This window comes from Canis aureus, chromosome 7 (assembly GCF_053574225.1).
Source record: "Canis aureus isolate CA01 chromosome 7, VMU_Caureus_v.1.0, whole genome shotgun sequence".
Classification (NCBI taxonomy): Eukaryota; Metazoa; Chordata; class Mammalia; order Carnivora; family Canidae; genus Canis; species Canis aureus.
In genome coordinates, this window is record NC_135617.1 from 60080674 (window position 1) to 60099408 (window position 18735).

The 18735-nt window shown below is 49.4% G+C and overlaps 1 long non-coding RNA gene across 1 annotated transcript; it reads left to right on the forward strand.

The window, feature by feature from the left end:
• Positions 1-1972: 1972 nt before the first annotated feature.
• LOC144317464 (uncharacterized) lies at positions 1973-15247 on the forward strand. Its single transcript, XR_013383473.1, has 3 exons — positions 1973-10932; positions 12818-12958; positions 13794-15247. It is a non-coding gene; the product is annotated as an uncharacterized LOC144317464 (long non-coding RNA).
• The last annotated feature ends 3488 nt before the right edge of the window (positions 15248-18735 follow it).

Consider the following 18735-nt stretch of genomic DNA (forward strand, 5'->3'; position numbering starts at 1 on the left):
CCAGGATTATCAAGCTCTGGAAAACGGAGGTACAAACCAAATTCCAGTTCATAAATGTACAGTTGGACTCTCTCATTTTCTAATCAGGCAGGCTTTTTAATTTTTTATTTTAATCTTTTTGCCACTCAGAGTATCCTCTTTCTGTGTCAGAGGGCTCAAGATACTAGATGGTTATGACGATTATATATATATTTTTAAAGATTTTATTTATTCATGAGAGACAGAGAGAGAGAAAGAGAGGCAGAGACACCGAGGGAGAAGCAGGCTCCATGCAGGGAGCCTGACGTGGGACTCGATCCCGGGTCTCCAGGATCATGCCCTGGGCTGAAGGCAGCGCCAAGCCGCTGAGCCACCCGGGCTGCCCCCTGAAGATTATAGGTTAGCATGAATAACAACAGAGGCACTTGATTCATCTAGTGGAACATTGCCTTCAGGCTTCACTAGAGCCCATACAGTGATCCTTTCTTTACTGTGGAATACCCTGTGCTAGGGGCCAAGACACTCCTCTGTGTTCTGTAGTAGAAAGCTGCTTCCCTTGACTGCTAGGGAAATGGACTAGACCTTTTGTTTTGCAGATGACCTAATCTTGGGCCTGTGTAGGTGAGTCCATTTATTTGTTCATCTGGGGGAGATTTGGTGGCTCCCTTAGTTCCTTTAATGAAATCTCATCAACTCATTTATAACATTCATTTATTCACTCAAAATATTCTGGGCACACATTCATTATATATTCCAGTGGCCTCTGAGGGTCAGAGTAACAATGATTAATAACACAGGCTCTGTAGCCAGACTACCTGGGTTTGAATCCTGACTCCACTACTTACCACTTAATGATTTTGGGCAAGTTATTTAATTTCTCTGTCTCTCAGTATCCTCACCTGTAAAACGGGGATATAATAATGGCACCTATTTGGTAGGAATGATGGGAGAATTCAGTGAGATAGTGCGTATAAGTGCCTGGCAATAAGTACTTGAGAGGTATTAGCTAATTTCTGTTGTTATTACTCTGCATGCCTGCCTTGAGAAACAGCGGTGAGTACAAGTAGATGAGGTCCTTGCCCTCATGGAGCTTACAGTGTTCCTGGGGAAAATCCACACAGGTCACATAATTACTCAAATGCAAATCCTCAAGTGTGAAAGTGCTTGTGCTAGCAAGGTTAGACTTTTTCTGAGGGATTAGAGGCAGCTTCCCTGAGAAAGGGTTGCATCAGCAGCTTTCTGAAGAGTGAATAGAAGTGATAGAAGTCAGAATAATGGTTACCTAGGGGCTGGGGATGAGGAGAACTTAAGGATATTGGAAGTGTACATAGATCAATCTAGATCTAGATGAGAGTTACGGGAATGTATACATCTGTAAATAATTATTGACCTGTACATAGCAGTGTACTCTGTGTACTTTATACCTTAGCAAAAATGAATGGTTAGGCATTAGGTAGTCAAGAAAGGAGGGGGAAATGTTCCAGGCAAAGGGAAGAGCATGTGCAAAACCCCTGTGGCAGCAGTGAAAAAGCCAGTGTGGCTGGAGCAGGGAGAGTGAGTCAGGGTGTGGTGTAGGATGAAGGGAGGACCAGGGCCAGGCTGTGCAGGGCTTCATAAGCCCTAGGCAGCTTTCCTTGTCCTGAGGGCATTGGCGTACTGTTGTGGGAAATTTAGCATGTGGAGTAGGGGTGGTGGGAGATATTGGCCTAGATTTGCTCTATGGACAGGCTGAGGGAGGCCAGAATGGCTAGCATAGGCTTTGCAGCAGACCCTGTGAAGATGACCACGAGTTGGAGAGGGATGGTGATGAGAGAGGGAAGTAGAAGTCTTTAGGAGGTGCAGTTGACTGGGCTTGGTGGTACATTAAGACGGTGGAGAAGAGGAATGGGTTCCAGGTTTCTGGCTGCCATCCCTGGATGGTTAGTCTTACCAGGCAGTGAGGGGGGAGGGCCCTAGAAGAGGTCTGGGGGGTGGGTGGGAGCTGTTGGGGGCATCTGGATAAGGGTGCCTTTGAGACATCCAAGAGGAATCAAGTAGGTAGCTGGATGCAAATGATCTCTTAAATTGGAATGGCACTTAGTATCTGTTTTGAAAGTATTTACGTATATGTCTATTCGTGGGTCCCTCCCAGTCCCTAGGTTTGGCAGGCACTGGTCCTTTAGATGTTTTTTAATATTTTAGATGAGGACACTGAGTTTCCTAGATAATTTCACAGGGTCTTAAAACTAATAGGTGGGAAAAACTGGTCTTGAGCTTAGATCCTGGGACTTTACCTGAGGGGTCTTCTCACATTATGGAGTCTGACTTTTGTGTTTGATGAGACCTTTCCACCTTGAGTTGATCTCTAGCTATGATCCTAGAGGAGAATTTGAGTTTTCTGAAGTCACTGGGTATACCCTGGAGCCTGTTGCCTGCTAAGGCCCGACTGCAAGGAAGGGAGGGCTAGTAGTTTTCTGTCTTCCTAGTTGAGATGGGCACCGCCCCCCCTCCCCAGGGTTCCTCTGACTGACTTTGATTCAAGGTACCCATGGGTACCCAAGGTTCCTTTCCATCTGGCCCTCTGAAAGGGCCGCTAGAGTCTGTGGCTTTGCTGCAGTGGGTGGCCGTGGAGGAGGACTCACACACAGACCAGGACCTGCTTTGTCAGTGGTGAGTGTCTCTGCAGCTGCAGTGGCTAGTACTCAGTGAGCTTGTCACTTCTCTGTTCTCCAGGCTGTTCCTGAAGGTTCGCAGGAGAGGGGTAGTGGTGGGGAGAACCCTCCTGGAAAGGAAAACAGAATTGTGATTCTCAGGCAGGCACCACCAGCTCAGGGCCTGGGCCTTTGCTCTTTCCTGAGCTGCCCTCTTGCTTCACAGGTTCCCTGCTTTCTGGAGTCAGACTCCTTCCTGTGCCCTTAGTCAGTGGAGAGTGCATGAATCCTTTCATGAGTGTGCAGGGTTCTGCAGCTCTGCCGCATTCTTTCAGTTAGTTACCCGCTGCCACTGAGGCTACCCAGGTCATTCAAATGATTGTCCTTGCTGTCCCCTCCTCTGGTCTTCCATGGGTTTAAACACTCCTCCCAAGGTGATCTTTGCTGACCACTGGAAGGCTGTGGTTTCTACAAAGCCGAGTGGCCGGAGCCTGCTCTCCGTCTGTGACGCAGGCCTTTCTAGAGCCCAGCCCAGAATAGCCTCAGCTTTGCAGTTTTTCCAGCTGCCCTATCACTTTGCAAACTGGGATCTAATTTGCTGTCCACCCTCCCCACCCCAGTGTCTCAACCAATACCACTTTCTTTGCTCATGAAATATTTATAATCACAGATTATGTTTCCCTATGAGTCTAGGCTGGCTTTTGTTTTTTTCCCTTCTTCACCCTTAAGAAGCTATCCCTGACAGGACAAAGAGCCTCATGTCTCTTGGTTTATAGGCTTCATTGCTGTGTCTCCTGAGGGGTCTGGTTCTCCCCACAGTTTTACTCCCTCTGCTATAGCACTGCGAAGAAATGTGGAAGGGGCTGTAGGCCTGTTGTTGTGGTTGGGAGATCTGGGCTCCTGTTGGGCTTGTGCTGCTACCTAGTTGTGTTGGGCAAGCCAAGCCTCAGGGCAGTTGCACAAGGGATGAGTGCTCAGGGGACCCAGCTGATGGGGGTGCTTCTGGAGTAGTCTGGACATGCTTCTGGCTGCCACCCCTGCCCCAGCCACTTTGAAGGGCGTGCCCTTGGCTGCAGGTGGGGACCCGGCCAAAGAATGTGCAGAGATCGTCTTGTCACCACCAGTGCTCCTGGGAAACAGAAGCCAAGCACTTGTGGCAGGGTGGCCTCTTCCTGGGTGATAGTTCCCTCCTGAGACTCGAGCCCAGCCTTGCTATAGCGCAAATGGGCAGTGGAAGAGAGTCCATCATGAGGCTGAATTCATCTGAGGCCTGCCTCCTGCGTCTGAGGGGAGGAGCTCCTCCCTCAGCAGGGGATCTAGCCCCAGGGTGCACCTCCTCTGGGGCCCAGAGGCTCTGTCCTCTCTTGGGTGCATCCTCTTTGGCTTCCCTCCTTCATTCCCTCCTTGCCTTCCTTGGCCTCTTCTCATGCTCTCTCATTTTCTTTCTCAGCTGCTGAGAATTCTTGTTTTTGATGAAAATTGCGTGATACTGATAACTGAAATTCATATCTGTCCGGGCAGCTGCATTTCTTTCTTCCCTCTGATTTTGTAATTCAATCTTTAACAAAAAGTTTTGGGACTCTATTTTATTCTCTTTCACCTGGAGGATGGGTACAGATCACAGTTCAGTTCCTCTCAGCATTTTGGACATTTGCTGAATTGTTTTCCCAAATGTTAGTCATGTGCCAAATTATTTGGACTTCCCAGGTTCACAGTGGTCATAAGTTTGCTTCTCAGTTTTTGGTATCAAGCCAATGTCTTTATGATTTTTTAAAGCCAGTAGTTTCCAGCCAGATTCAGGAACAGTGATGCCTGTTGTCATTTGTTTGGTATTGTGACAGGCTATCTCATAAGATACAGCACAAGATTTTTTTTTTTTTTAAGTGTAAGTCACCTTAAACATTTTGGGAATTTCACAAGAGTTCTTGAATAATTGAGATACCCTTGGATATTATGAAACCCTGATTGGCAATTGATCTTAGGGCAAATGTTTGCTTGCCAAATAGAGGCAACTCTTGGTCAGCCAGGACTGATGATCCAGCGTGGATCAGAGCCATCCTCCTTGCTCCTGGCTCCTGCTCTGGGATTCTAAAGGCAGGAGGGCCCAGCACTGAGTACAGGAAGAGGGCAACAGAGACCTCTCCTGCATGCCAGTCCTTTTCAGATGCTGCTCCGGGCCTGGGTCTGTGGGGGATTTCCCGGACTGGGAGTGGTCTCTGCCCACCCATACCCACGGGCTGACCCAGTACCCTTCCAGTTCCTCGTTGGCCCCATCCATAACTACAGTGACGCACTGGTTTGCTGCCAGCGCTGGTTAAAGGTTTGCTGGTAAAGGAGAATGAAACCCTTGCCTGAAATGAGGTTTTAGGGTTACCTGTGGATTTTGTGTCTCTAGGCTTGTCCCCCAAATATGTGAACGGTTGAGAATTAGTTACACAGTCATCAGACTTTGCCACAAATCTTCTGTCCTACAGTCTTCCCTTTGTACTTAACTAAGTTGCTTTTCGGTAGGCAACTTCTTGCAGAGATGGTGTATGTATGTGTGTTTTTTTCTCTTTTGTCCATATAAAAGTTAATTTTAGTCTGACTACTCTCTTTATAAGAGCATGTATTTATGTTTAAAAAGCCTGATGCCAAAGTACTTAGTGAAATGTCTTGATATCTGCAAAAAATGATCAGTTGATGAATCTAAATGAGGATATGGCAATTGTACTATTACTATTTTTTAAAAAAATTATCTATTTGAGAGAGAGCAAGAGAGCATAGATGGAAAGGGAGAGGGAGAAGTAGGCTCCTTGCTGAGCAGGGAGCCTGATGTGGGGCTTGATCCCAGTACCCTGGGATCATGACCTGAGCTGAAGGCAGATCCTTAACCGACTAAGCCACTTAGGGGCCCCTCTTTTCATTTATTTTCGGTTTGACATTTCCAAAATAATGATAGGGATAAAAGAAATAAAGGAATTGTTGCATATCTTTCTTTTTTTTTTTTTTAATTCGGAGGATAAAACCAAACCTGTATTCGAAATGTGTTCTCAGTGGTCGGTGCCTAGCCTGGGCCTCTGAGCCTATGGCATGGTACTGGCTGATGGGGACTGGACAGTTCAGATGGCAAGAGCTGGAGCTGTGCAGTCCACTTGCTGCTGCCCACGCTCCAGCTTCTGGGTGGGCCTTTCTCACTGCCCCTCCCCTGTCCTCATGGCCTGGGCTTGGTTTGTCTCCTTTTCTTCTTCCAGGAATGTGGCAGTAGTGTTTCTAACTCTGTTCTAACATCTGGCACAGAGTAGAAATGCAGTAAGTGTTGAATTAATAAATTACTTCTATTTAAGTTCATGTTGACTGTTTAAAGGAAAGAACTTTGTGCTTCCTAAATAATTGCTGTTCTTTGGTACGTACTTTGAGTTTTCCTTTTTGTGACACATGGCTGGGAATGTAGGGTGCTTTTCTCACAGGGCATGTCAGATGTAACCCACCTGTGGCTTGAGTTTATTTTAAAACAGAACTGGTACGGATTGCACCTTTCACTATGACCATGTAGACTTGGGGGCTGAGGAGCTCCCCAAATTTCACAGATGAAAGAAGCAGATTCAAGATGAGAACTTGGATTTTCTGGTTCCCAGTCCAGTTCTTTTCACTGCACCTCAGCATCACTGAGCATTTCCTTTCGCTACTGAGCTTAGAAATATCATGAATTTTCTGAAAACCACTTTTGGAAGGTGTCACACCTACTCAGCCTGTCGAGGCAGAAAGAAACATTAGTGTGAAGAGCTGAGTGAATCCTGTGTGCCTGGGCTGGGGCGGGTAGGGGTGCTGTGGGGCTGGTTGGGAAGGAGGAAGGAAGCTTGTGCTGTGGTGGGCTGAAGCCTCCTCTGGATCCTGCTTCTGCCACTGAGTCCCAGGGCTTCAGAGCCTACTTCGCTGCTGTCTCTCTTCCTTCGTCTGAGTAGCAGGGCGCTTCCTCCTGGGGGGTCTGCCTGAGTTGTGCACACCACCACTAGCAAACCTCTGCCTCTTCAGACTTTCACTTTGCAGAGTGTTCTCATGTTTGTGGTCTTACCTCATGCCTACTACTAAGGTGTCTTCCAGTCTTGAATTCTGTGACTGCAGCCCTGTTGACAACTCTGGGTGGTTAATGTCTTTATTTCATAGATAGTAAAAATGAGTGAGTATGCAGTGGAGTTGGGCCCAGTGTTCTTTTTATGCTCTTTGGCGCCTCTGCTGTGCTTTGTACCCATCCTTAGCATGGTACTTTTTATACCACATTGTAATTGGGCAGGGCCCATGCATTCAGGAGTGTCTGTCCTCTGCTGTCTCCCTGACTTGGTAGGTACACAAAACATATCGACAGCTCAAAGGTTAAAATTTGGATTTTTTTTTTTTTTTTCATTTTACAATTTTGTTTGTTCAGAGGGAAAGACAGCAAGTGGAGAGGAAGGGGCAAAGGTAGAGAGAATCTCCATCAGACTTAGTGCTGAATGTGGAGCCTGACATGGGGCTCGATCCCAGGGCCCTGAGATCATGACCCAAGCCACAATCACGACTCAGACGCTTAGCTGACTGAGCCACCCAGGTAGGTGCCCCCAAATTTGGATTGTTAATTTAGGAGCCTGTGTTTAGATGTTTAGTATAGGAGTGGGCAAAAATTAAGACGTTACAGAGTATTTCCAAGGACCAGTGCTGGACAGGGTTGCATATTTCTGTGCAAATCTTTACCTGTGGACTTCACCCATACAGGTCAAATGCCCAGTGTTCCCTGCTCATAGGATTCCTGCCCCTGCAGAGTCTAGACTGTTAATCTTGTGAAACCAGAGTTCATATTCATGTCCAAAGTGTCAATATGTGGTTTATGGGAGAGAACCCGTGATGAGTGAGGCTTTTGGCCATACCTTTGATATCTCTGCCAGGACTAGCCAGGATGAGAAAGGAGCCCTTTACTGGAACTTTTTTTTCCAAACAATAAAATACTATTCCCTTTCCTAAACATGGCTTCATTCATATGAAAATTTTAGTACCTTCAAATGTTTAGGCAACAATAAAAAAGAGTTACAAGGTGGCTTATGAGGCAGTTGTTTGTACAGGGATTCAGAGGACAGCAATCCCTTCAGGCTGGGGATAGATGGAAGGAGTGAGATGAAGATAAATGGCTCAAGCCTTGGTGCAACTTCAGTGGGTTTAAATGATGTCTTTGGAAGCAGTCAGCAGTCCTCAGGCTCTGGCTGGGGACAGAAAGAGTGGAAAAGAAAGAGGAAGAGATGCATGTGAAGAGTATCATCGCGCCACCATAAGTTGGCTTCAGCCCTGAGTGCCAGGCTGTCAGTCGCTTTTTGTTGACAAAGCTTTTCCACCTCTGCCATCTTGTTTCCTCTACCGACCCCACCCAGAAAGATACTGGAATAACAAGCATCTTACTAAAGTTGAATTTTTAAATCTTTACCATGATTAGGAGAAAATAAAACTGTGCAAGGGATAAGGCAGTCATGCTCAACTAGGGACATTTGTCAATATCTGGAGGCGTTGGTGGTTGTCACACCTGTGGGTGGCATCTAGCAGATAGGGACCAGGGTCAGTGCTAGACATGCCACGATGAACAGGACAGCATCCATAACAAAGAACTATCCGGCCCCAAATGTTGATAATGCCAAAGATAAGAGAGAAACCCTGGGGCAGCCCAGTGGCTCAGCGGTTTAGCGGTGCCTTCCGCCCAGGGCATGATCCCAGGGACCTGGGACCGAGTCCCACATCGGGCTCCCTGCATGGAGCCTGCCTCTCCCTCTGCCTATGTCTCTACCCGCCCCCCCCCCCCGCTCTGTCTCTCATGAATAAATTAAAAAAAGAAAAAAAGAAAAATACTGGAGTAAGATTAGTGTGTAAGGGGACATAGGACATCTGAGAGTCACAGTCCACCATTGGTCCCTAAATAATGGTGTTGAATTAGAGGAGCGAAACCCTCTAACACTGAAATCCATGAAACACTGTACTTGGCCACTGTTTAGCTGCCATTGCCCTGGCTTGAGCCATAAAGGTAGAGCAGCAGGTAATGGGGGAATTTAGAAGGGCTGCAGCTTCCCAAAGGGTTGAGAAATATACCAGCAGAGTCAAGGCCATCAGAGGACTAGGCACTGGGCTCACAGACTGTGGATGGAGGGTCTCAGACCACATAAGAGCTGTAGGTTGGGCACAGCCATTGCTCATGGCTTGGGTCACCGAGGCTAGTCACTTTTCTCAGAGCTTTGGCTTCTGCCCCTGCCCCCATTCTCCACAACTGTCTTAGTGGTGGCACTAGCAGCCTTCTTACCTTACAAATCTTACAACTTTGGAGTCTCTTTGGGTTTACCCTGCTTTTCCTGTCCCATTATTAGTTTTCATAGAGTGCTGCCCATTTTCTTACAGTAGAGTAGCACCCTTCCTCCAGCCTGGGGCCCAACATGGTGCCAGCTCATTGCTCTCTGCTACGGGGTCACTGTGACAATCCAGCTGCCCACCAGAGACAGCTCTCAGTGTAGACATCACATCTCTTTCAGCTTGGGATATGAAGGCTGGTTCTGGGCCAGTTTTGTGCCAGGCACTTTACACATTCTGTTCCAAGTAGTCCTTGTGATGACACTGTGTGACTGTTGGGCCTAATATGTGAGTGAGCAAACCAGGCTGGTGGCAGGCCAGGATTTGAAGTCATGTCTGTCTGACTTCATAGCTTCTGCTCCTTCTGCTACACTGATCTGTGGTGGAAATCTTTCTTGGTAATGTGCCCTCCCTCAGCTGTTAAAGTCTCCTGGAAGCATCAGTTGGATGGCCACTGCAGATACCCACAAGTTGCTTCCAGTTTTCTCTGAGGTCAGTTCCTTCCAGCCAGCCAAGGGCAGCGCTTCCCTCTGGAGACCTGCTCCCTGCCTTATTTATCAGTACTATTTCCTGTCCCTTGAAACTTGAGCTTTGACTTTGGCCAAGGAAGTGGGCCACCCTGTGCACTCTGCGCCCAGCTGACTGTGGGCTCCCTGCACCCAGCTCTCAGCACCCAGGACCAAGTGGGTGCTCAGTGTTTGTTGAGTGATTGATCAAAATGAAGAGTGCAGGGGCAGCCCGAGTGGCTCAGCGGTTTAGTGCCGCCTTTGGCTCAAGGCGTGATCTGGAGACCTGGGATCGAGTTCCATGTTGGGTTCCCTGCATGGAGCCTGCTTCTCCCTCTGCCTGTGTCTCTGCCTCTCTCTATATATGTCTCTCATGAATAAATAAATAAAATCTTTAAAAAAAAAACAAAATGAAGAGTGCAGATCTTTCCCTGCTCCCCAAAAAGGTTGTCTCTGCCTCTCCATCTGGAGAAGCCAGGCCAAGGAAGTCCCGTATAAGCTGGCTAAACAGCTCTGTTTCTCCAAGCGCTCCCACTTGCCTGCTGCCTTTATGGGCAGGGGAGCTTTGTGAACCCACAGCTATGCCTTTGCACCTGTTTGGCTTGGAGTGTCCTTTTCTCCTGGAGACACGGTCTGTCATCCTATGGACCCCTTCTCAAATGGCTCATCAATTGAATTCTCATCAGCTGACATTCATTAAGCCCAGGGCTGGACATCTTAATTTTTCTGTCAGTGTTCCTCTTGCCCTTTTCTGGACTGCAACCAGGGGCTCCCATGGCCTCTAACTGGGTTTGGCCAGCGGGAGGTCCCAGCAGGAGCTCATAGGGAGGGTGAAAGAGAGGGCATGGGGTACTTGTTGCTGTCCTCTGCCCCTGCAGGGGTGGCCTCAGTCCCCTCTTGTAGTATCTCTGCTACACTCTCTCTCAGAGCTGTGCCCATGGGGCACTGCGGAGCCCACTGTGCTGCCCACACCTTTGTTACACCCTCTTCAGTGATGCTGGTGGAGTGGCCCACCTGTGACATGCTGGGACCCTGCCGGATTCAAGCATGGGCCATGTGAGCCCAGATGGCAAACGATGATCCCTGCCCTGGAGAAGCTCCTGAGAGGTTATGGGTCCAGTTCATTCTACAGGAAGTGTCAGGAAGTGTCTCCCTCAGCAGCCATTAGCCTGGGAGACCTAGAAAGACTCCCTAAGGAGATTCCTGGAAGCCAGAAAATTAGCTGGCCAAGCGACATCCTAAAGTGGGAGTGCCTTTCATCCTAGCCAAAGCCAGAGATGACATTGAGTGGGATGGACTGAGACCCACTAACAGTTTGGGGGCCCTAGAGGCCAGTGAGGCTGCACCAGGCCTGAGACCCAGACCTCACAACCTGGCTTTAAATGCCCAGAGGCTCCTCATCCCAAATTGCATCTGTCAGGATTGACAGGGCTGCTGTGCGGAGGACCCCTCTACTTGGCGGCGTGAGGGCAGGCAGGCAGGTAAGAGCACTAGGGTAGGGCAGGCAGGGATGAAGGTTGAGAGTTATGACATATTTGGGGGAAAATTGGTATTTAGCAGTTTGAGACAGTTTGGCATAGAGGAGTCATGTTGGGAGATAGGGCAGGGGTCCAGAAATTCAAGATAGCACAACCAAGTTATATGGGGATAGGTTATTTGAGGGCAGAGCTTTGCCTTAAGAGGAACTGTGGGGTGGGAAACAGTGAAGGAGAGTGGGCAGGGAGGGGAGGAGCCTAGCGTGGGGCAAGCTGCAGGCTGTGCCTAAGGAGGGGGAGTGAAGGGGAGTGTGGCCTGTTCAGGGGGTGACTGGCAGGGCCAAGGCAGGGAGGGGAAGATGCCCACAGCATCCCTGATATGGCTGGGGGGCTGGGGCCTGCTGAAGACCAGGTCTGACAGCCTGTGACTGGGGGCATGGGGCTTGCTAGTTGCCCTCTGAGCCTCTTTCTTTCTTTCTCTCTCTCTCTTTTCTTTTCTCTTTTCTTTTCTTTTCTTTCTTTTCTTTTCTTATTCATGAAAGACAGAGAGAGGCAGAGACATAGGCAGAGGGAGATGCAGGCTCCCTGCAGGCTGCAGGGAGCCCGATGTGGGGCTCAATCCTAGATCCTAGGACCACTCCTTGAGCCTAAGGCTGAGCCACCCAGGTGTCTCTGAACCACTTTCTTGAAGTAAAGTACATCTATGTATCCTTGAGTCTTCAACCTGCTAGGTCACCCAACTGTTGAACTGCCCCCAAAGGTGGAATGGGCAGGATCTGGTGAATATTTGGAAGTAGAAGGAAGTAAGGGTGTCTTCTAGATCTGCAGCTTGGTGGGGAGCTGGTGGGACCTTGAGAGAGGAAAGGAGAGAAGGAGGAGGAGCTCTGTTCTGGTTGCTGAGTTGCAAGTGTTTGGGGGAGACAAAACACAAGGTTGGGGAGAGAACAGAGTGGAAGGTTTCAGAGGCATCAGGACACATGTGGCCACCCAGAGAGCGAGAAGGGGCAGAGAGGAGCACACAGTCAGGGCACAGCCCTGGAGAACTCTGGTGTTTAAGAGACAGCTGCCTGGAGGAGGAAGCTGGGCAGATCAAGAAGAAATAGGAGGAAGGGAGGGAGGAGAGCTGGAAAGTGGAGTCCCAGAGGCGCAGAGGTGAGGTGTGAGGAGGAAATGGTCACCCCAGTTCATGGAGCAGAGACCCTTAGAAGAGAGGTCCGCAGAAGGATGGGTCAAGTGTCCACATGACTGTCACTGGCGGAGAGGTAGGGCAGAGGCAGCCTGCAGTGGGGCGAGGAAGAATGGGGACAAGCGGACTATCATGGAGGACTTTCTTGAAGAAGCTTGTCTGACAAGAGAGGACCAGGAGAGGGCAGCGTGAGGAATGCTCTAGGCTGGGAGAGATTTGAGCGGTTTGTAGACTGGTGGGTCCTCCTTTCTTTGAGGGGGTCTTTCGTAAGAAGATGCTAGCATAGGTAAAAATCACAAGCAAACAGAGGCCAGACTTGAAAAGTCCCTGAGCGGACAAAACCAGGTTAGTTGTACGAGCCATGCTTACTTTAGCTTATTTTGCACAACTAACCTGACCTGGGTCATTTCTTGCTTATGCCTCTGGAAATTACAAGCAAAACTGGAACTGTTTCCTGAAGTTGATAGGAGGTAATACTGATTAATTCCCTGTCATTTAAGAAAACTCTAATATTATAACGAGTCACTTCTTTCTCATTACATAAATTCCTTTAAAACAACATACCTGAGCCTCATTCCATGTTTTGGTTTGAGTGCTAAGTGCGGGTTTGCAAACTGTCTTTTTGGTGTGTGCACAACAAACTTTTATTAATGACTCCTTGGGTGATGCACTGCTTTTGCTTCTGTTATTTTGGAACTTTGATAGCTTTTGAGGAGAAAGACCCATTAGCACAGTCTAGATTTCACTCTGAAGACCCCCCTGGTGATACCCGAACCCGAGGAAGGTGACCCCCTGGAGCAAAGCAGAGCAAAGTTGCCTGATGGAGAGCCAGAGTCCTCAACAGAGGTGGGTTGAGGCCCCAGGAGGGATGGATTTGGAGGTCCATCCCTCTGGCTTAGACCGGAAGACAGTGTAATGGGACGAGTGAACAGCTGTTGGTGCCATCCCATGCAGGGATGCTGCATTCCTGAGCACCTAATAATCTCTGGATGGTGCCTTTTCGGCCTTCCAGACATGTGGGTGTTACTTAGGGGTTAAGGCAATTGTGATCACATTTGGTGAACCCCTCCTGCCTGCCAGACCTCTTCCAAGCACCTGGTGTGCTGATACTGTCTTGTCTTCCCAAAGCCTTAGGAGGCAAAGGTTCTGTTCGGCTTCCCCATTCTGCAGAGGTGGGGACTGAAGCTCTGATTGGTAGAGTAATTGTCATGGGTCCCAGGGCTTGGGTTGCTGAGCCTCTGCAGTGGCTGCTGGAGATGGAGGCCCCAACAGAGGGGGAAACAGGGGAGCCGGAACACGCGAAGGAGTGTTCTGGGTCCTCAGGGATGAGGACCCAGTTTGCATATAGGTGTACTTGGTAAAGACTTTGAAGTGTTCACTCCTGAAGGCCTTGGGAGTGGGAGGCTGTCCCCTGAGAGTGGGGCCGGGGTGGGAAAGGTGGGGACCAGCTGCCCAGAAGGAGGGAGAGGGCTGAGGATGGAGAAAGGGTCGTCAGTGTACTAGGGCCCTAGGCCCCTGCCTGTGCAGTAGAGGAGGTTGCCCAGGAGGCCACATTGGGGAGGGAGGGAAGGGAGGAGAGAAGGTGGCGGGAGACATCCTGGGTCAGGGTCTGCAGGGCGCCCCCTCTCCCTGTGGGTCCGTGGCCCCAGGACACAGCTGACTCCACCCTCTTCTACTCTAGGTCTTGAGCATGCTTCTGTTCCTGGGTGCCACACATGGAGTTGTGCCTGTGGAATTACGAGTCTGACTCCAGGGGTTGGGGACAGTGCTGTCTTCTGGAAATACTGCCTGAGCCCAGCTGTTTTGCTTTTGTCCCCTCGGGAGCTCCTCAAAGACAGGAGCAGAGTTTGGCACACAGGGTGATTGCATATCATCAGCCGGGAAACTCCTCAAGGGCAGAGGCCAAGGCTTCTGCCTCTCAGGAAACCCTGGCCCCCTGCTGCTGTCTCTGCCTCTCCAACACATGTGGGCACACTAATACACACACACATCCACGTTCATATGCACGAACTCACTCTCCCATGAATCACACACATGTATTCACTACTTAGAGCTGCCCCCTGCCCCGTCTCTCGAGCAGAACCCCTTCAGGCCCAGGGCCTGTGCTATGGCATTGCTCCAGTGTGGCTCACAGAGGCAAGGCAGGGACTCTGCTCACGGTGTTCTCATTTGTCCACGGCAGATTTAGGCTTCAAGCCCAGGGGGTTTTGCAGGCTTTGGGTGAGCCTTGGTCTCTGCCCTTGAGAGGGTCCCAGTTGCCTAAGGATCTTGGCCGGAAGGAAGGAGGCCAAGGGCAGGGACACAGAGCAGCGCCTACCACTTGGCACCGGTGATTTCATTCTTTTCACAGCAATCTTTTGAGGCCGGGATGACTTCACTTTGTAAAGTGGAAACTGAGGCTCATGCTAATTAAGTGCTTGCAGAGAGGGGTAGAGCCAGGATTTGGCTAGGTCTGCCTCCAGAGGTCATCACAGCAGTAAAAACTGCTGGGAAGGAAGAGGCTTCATGGTACCCACCTTGTCTTTTTTGAGCATGTAGCATGGTATTTTGCAAAGGCACAAACGTTCACACAAGTCACTGCTTCTTAGCTTTTGAGGCCCTCTGAAAACCAGAAAACCTGTGAGGGTTATTGGCTCCTCTCCCCAGAATAGTCCATACACACAGAGGCATGCATGGATAAACTGGGGTATGATTTCAGGGGTTCAAGGCCCCCCAAGACCTCCAGTGGCTCCCAGGTTGAGACCTCCCCTTAGATGTGTTTGTAAGTGGTGTGAGAGACAAGAAGAGGTGGTGTCCCTGCCCTATACAGGGCACTGTGCTCAAGGGGGTCTGTACAAAGATGTTCATCTCAGCCCTGTTTTTAGTAATGAAAATTGGGAATAATTTGAACAGCTATTAGGAGGGGCTGATTTGATCAGTAAAGCCTATCCAGACACAATGATCCCAAGAAAGGATGGCATAAGTATAAATAGACGTGGCTCTCCAAGACATACTGTTGAGTAGGGGAAAGCATGTTGAAGAATGACATACACACACGCATCATTTATGTAAAATAAAAGCACTCAACAATATTATTTATTTCTGCACATGTGGAAAAATGTGTGTTGAATGCACAGAAAAAGGATTGAGATCATATCCAGGATATCCAGTATATTGTATTTTTTAAAAAAATATTTTATTTATTTATTCATGAGAGACACAGAGAGAGAGAGGCAGAGACACAGGCATGGGACTTGGTGGGTCCCCGGGATCACACCCTGAGCTGAAGGCAAACGCTCAACCCTTGAACTACTCAGGTGTCCCTCCAGTATAGTGTTAGTAGTGGGTAGTAGGGGTACTTTGGGGAAGGTAGGAAGTCCTGGTCAAATATGACACAGCCCTACCTATAGTGCTTTAATTTTTTTGAGAATATACCCCTGTATTATTTGTATACTTTAAACTAATTTTATTTAATTTATTTATATAGTTTAAAAAGATTTTATTCAGGGATCCCTGGGTGGCGCAGTGGTTTAGCGCCTGCCTTTGGCTCGGAGCGCGATCCTGGAGACCCGGGATCGAATCCCACATCAGGCTCCCGGTGCATGGAGCCTGCTTCTTCCTCTGCCTGTGTCTCTGCCTCTCTCTCTCTCTCTCTCTCTGTGACTATCATAAATAAATAAAAAAAAATTAAAAAAATTAAAAAGATTTTATTCATTTATTTATGAGAGACCAGAGAGAGAGGCAGAGACATAGGTATTGGGAGAAGCAGTCTTCATGCAGGGAGCCTGATGTAACACTCAATTCTGGGACCCTGGGATCATGACCTGAGCCAAAGGCAGACAGACGCTCAACCACTGAGCCACACAGGTGCCCCTTAAAACTAATTTTAAAATGCAGCACACGGGTAGCCCCAGTGACGTAGTGGTTCAGCGCCGCCTGCAGCCCGGGGTGTGATCCTGGAGACGCTGGATCGAGTCCCACGTTGGGCTCCCTGCATGGAGCCTGCTTCTCCCTGTCTGTGTCTCTGCCTCTCTCTCTCTCTCTATGAATAAATAAATTAAAAAAATAAAATAAAATGCAGCATACATACTGGGTATATGGGGGAAAACAGGAAGGAAGAGGGGTTCTGAAGGAGGTGGTATGGGGTCACAGAAAGCTTTCATGTCAGACAATCTTGTGTTCCAGTCCTGACCTGGACAGTTACTATCAGTGACCTTGGGCACTTTCTGAGCCTCAGCTTTCTCGTCTGTGAAATGTGGATGATAATACCTGCCTTCCAGGGCTCTTGTGAGAGAGAGTGAAGTGGAACACAGCACTCCCAGCACTAGTAAGTGCTCAATAAATCATAGTCATTATTATTATTTCAAATCCCAGCCCTCAAAATATTTGAGCTCTTACTCGGGGACAGGCGACATGGCTTTGGGACCATATCTGATTCAATCAGAGATGACTTCCTGAAGGAGGAGATCAAGCTACCCGACCAAGTGTGGGAAGGAAGACAGCAGTGAGTCAGAGAGGGCTGTGTGCAGAGGTGAGGAGAGATCATGCCTGTGTGCCCATTATTAGTAATGATATCCCTAATGTCCACGCTGCAGACCAGGATACTTGGAGAGCCTAAATAAGTTGCCTATAGACACAGCCATGTAGCGCAGAGCAGATCACACAGAAGGGATGAGCTGAGGAAGAGAAAGAGCTTGGGAAAATGCAGGAAACTGAGGCAGATCTCTGGGAGGGGAAGAGGGAGAAAATAGGCCTTGTTACCAGGAAGATTCTGGAAGGCAGGGATGTGGGGCACTTACTGAGCGCTCACCAGCATGGCCTTGGTGAGCGCTCAGTAAAGGTGGGCAGAGCAGGCCCAGGGGTGACAGTGGGACTAGCAACATGGTCGGGTTTTAAAAATATGGTGCTGAGAGAACAAAGTAAGACATATATGACGTACTAAGCACCAAATTTAAAAAATACATGCACGTGTTCTGCAAGAACACATACAAATGGTTGGCTGCGGGTGGGGGTGAGGAGTGGGAAGAAAAGCTAGATAAAGACAAAGGGTGTGCAGTGAAAATTCAGTCCCCTGGGCGGGTGAGGAGGGAGGCCGCTGGTCGAACCTACATTTCTGTGCGCATCACGACATCTAGTGGGCACCAGGCTCCCAGCTCCCTGGTCCCAGAGCCCATGCTGCGATCCAGGAAGCCAGGGGTTGCCTGGTGGGCCCCTCAGCAGACAGGCTGGCTGAGGTTTGCTGTGGGCAGGTCGGAGGTGGGGGGCTCTGCACTGATGTAGGGGTGGGGGCAGCTTCAGACAGGCTGAGCTCCTCACCACCCACTGTGGCAGGCAGGGGCAGAGGCTGAGGCTCAGATGCCAAATCTTGGCATGCATACCTCAATCCTGGCAGAATCATCAGGTGGAGTCATCATGAAAGCAGAGGGAAGATGTGCCCATTGGCCTAGGGTCTGTGAGTGTGAGTACAGAGTTCTGGGTTGATGGCACCCCTGGCAGCAGGGCCTGGGGCCATTGGCTCGGAATGGACCATGGACTCTGGCCAGGCCTGGGGTGGGTGGAGTGAAGCAGGGTGCATCCTAATGTGAGGGCCCGCAAAAATCCCTCCTTATCCACCGCCTGAGCTCCTCTGCTCTCCCAAACACCCACCAGCCAGGCTGTGGAGGTCATGTGTGATCAGGATAATTATGCCCCTGGCTGGGAAGCAGCGGGGAGGGGTGGTTACCAGCAATGGCAGTGCTCTCAGGGGTTTGAGAGGCCCTACCCTGCTCCACCTCCCCCTGCAGTTCACGACTCACCCTCCCTTCCTTGTGCTTCCTCTCTTCTCCATCAGTCTCTGTCCCCTCATTTATGTTAGCTGTCCCTTCCCCCAATCTCAGCCTCTCCTGCCTCTGTACCAGAGTTATCTTCCTAATGCACAGAACAGCTTAACCTATTCAAGAGCCTTCCGTGGCTTTTCATTGCTTGTGAGTCAATTCAGACATCCTTTTTTTTTTAAAAGATTGAGTGATTGATTGATTTGTGAGAGACACACACACAGAGGCAGAGACATAGGCAGAGGAAGAAGCAGGCGCTCCATGGGCAGCCTGATGCAGGATTCGATCCCAAGATCCTGGGATCATGACCTGAACCAAAGGCAGATGGTCAACCACTGAACTACCCAGTTGCCCCCAGTTCAGACATCCTTGATAGGCACACCAGTCCCTTATAATCTGGCCCAACCTGCCTCCTCCATTGCTTCTCATCCCCCAAATAGACCATGTGTTCCCAGTCCCCAGCCTCTGCTCAAGCTCAGGCTGTTTTGAATACTCTTCCTCCCCACTCCTCTGCCTGGTAAAGTCCTCCTCATCCTTCAAGGCCCCTTAAAGGTGGTTGTTACCACCTCCACAAAGACTTCCTGGTGAAGTGGCCACCCTCATGTTCTTGTCATTCAATCAGCTATCATTAATCCCTTTCTAGTTACTGCATTTTTAAAAAATATTTTATTTATTTATTCATGAGACACACAGAGAGAAAGAGAGACAGAGACACAGGCAGAGGGAGAAGCAGGCTCCATGTGGGGATCCCCATGTGGGACTCGACCCCGGGGCTCCAGGATGACTCCCTGGGCTGAAGGCAGCTCTGAACCGCTGAGCCACCCAGGCATC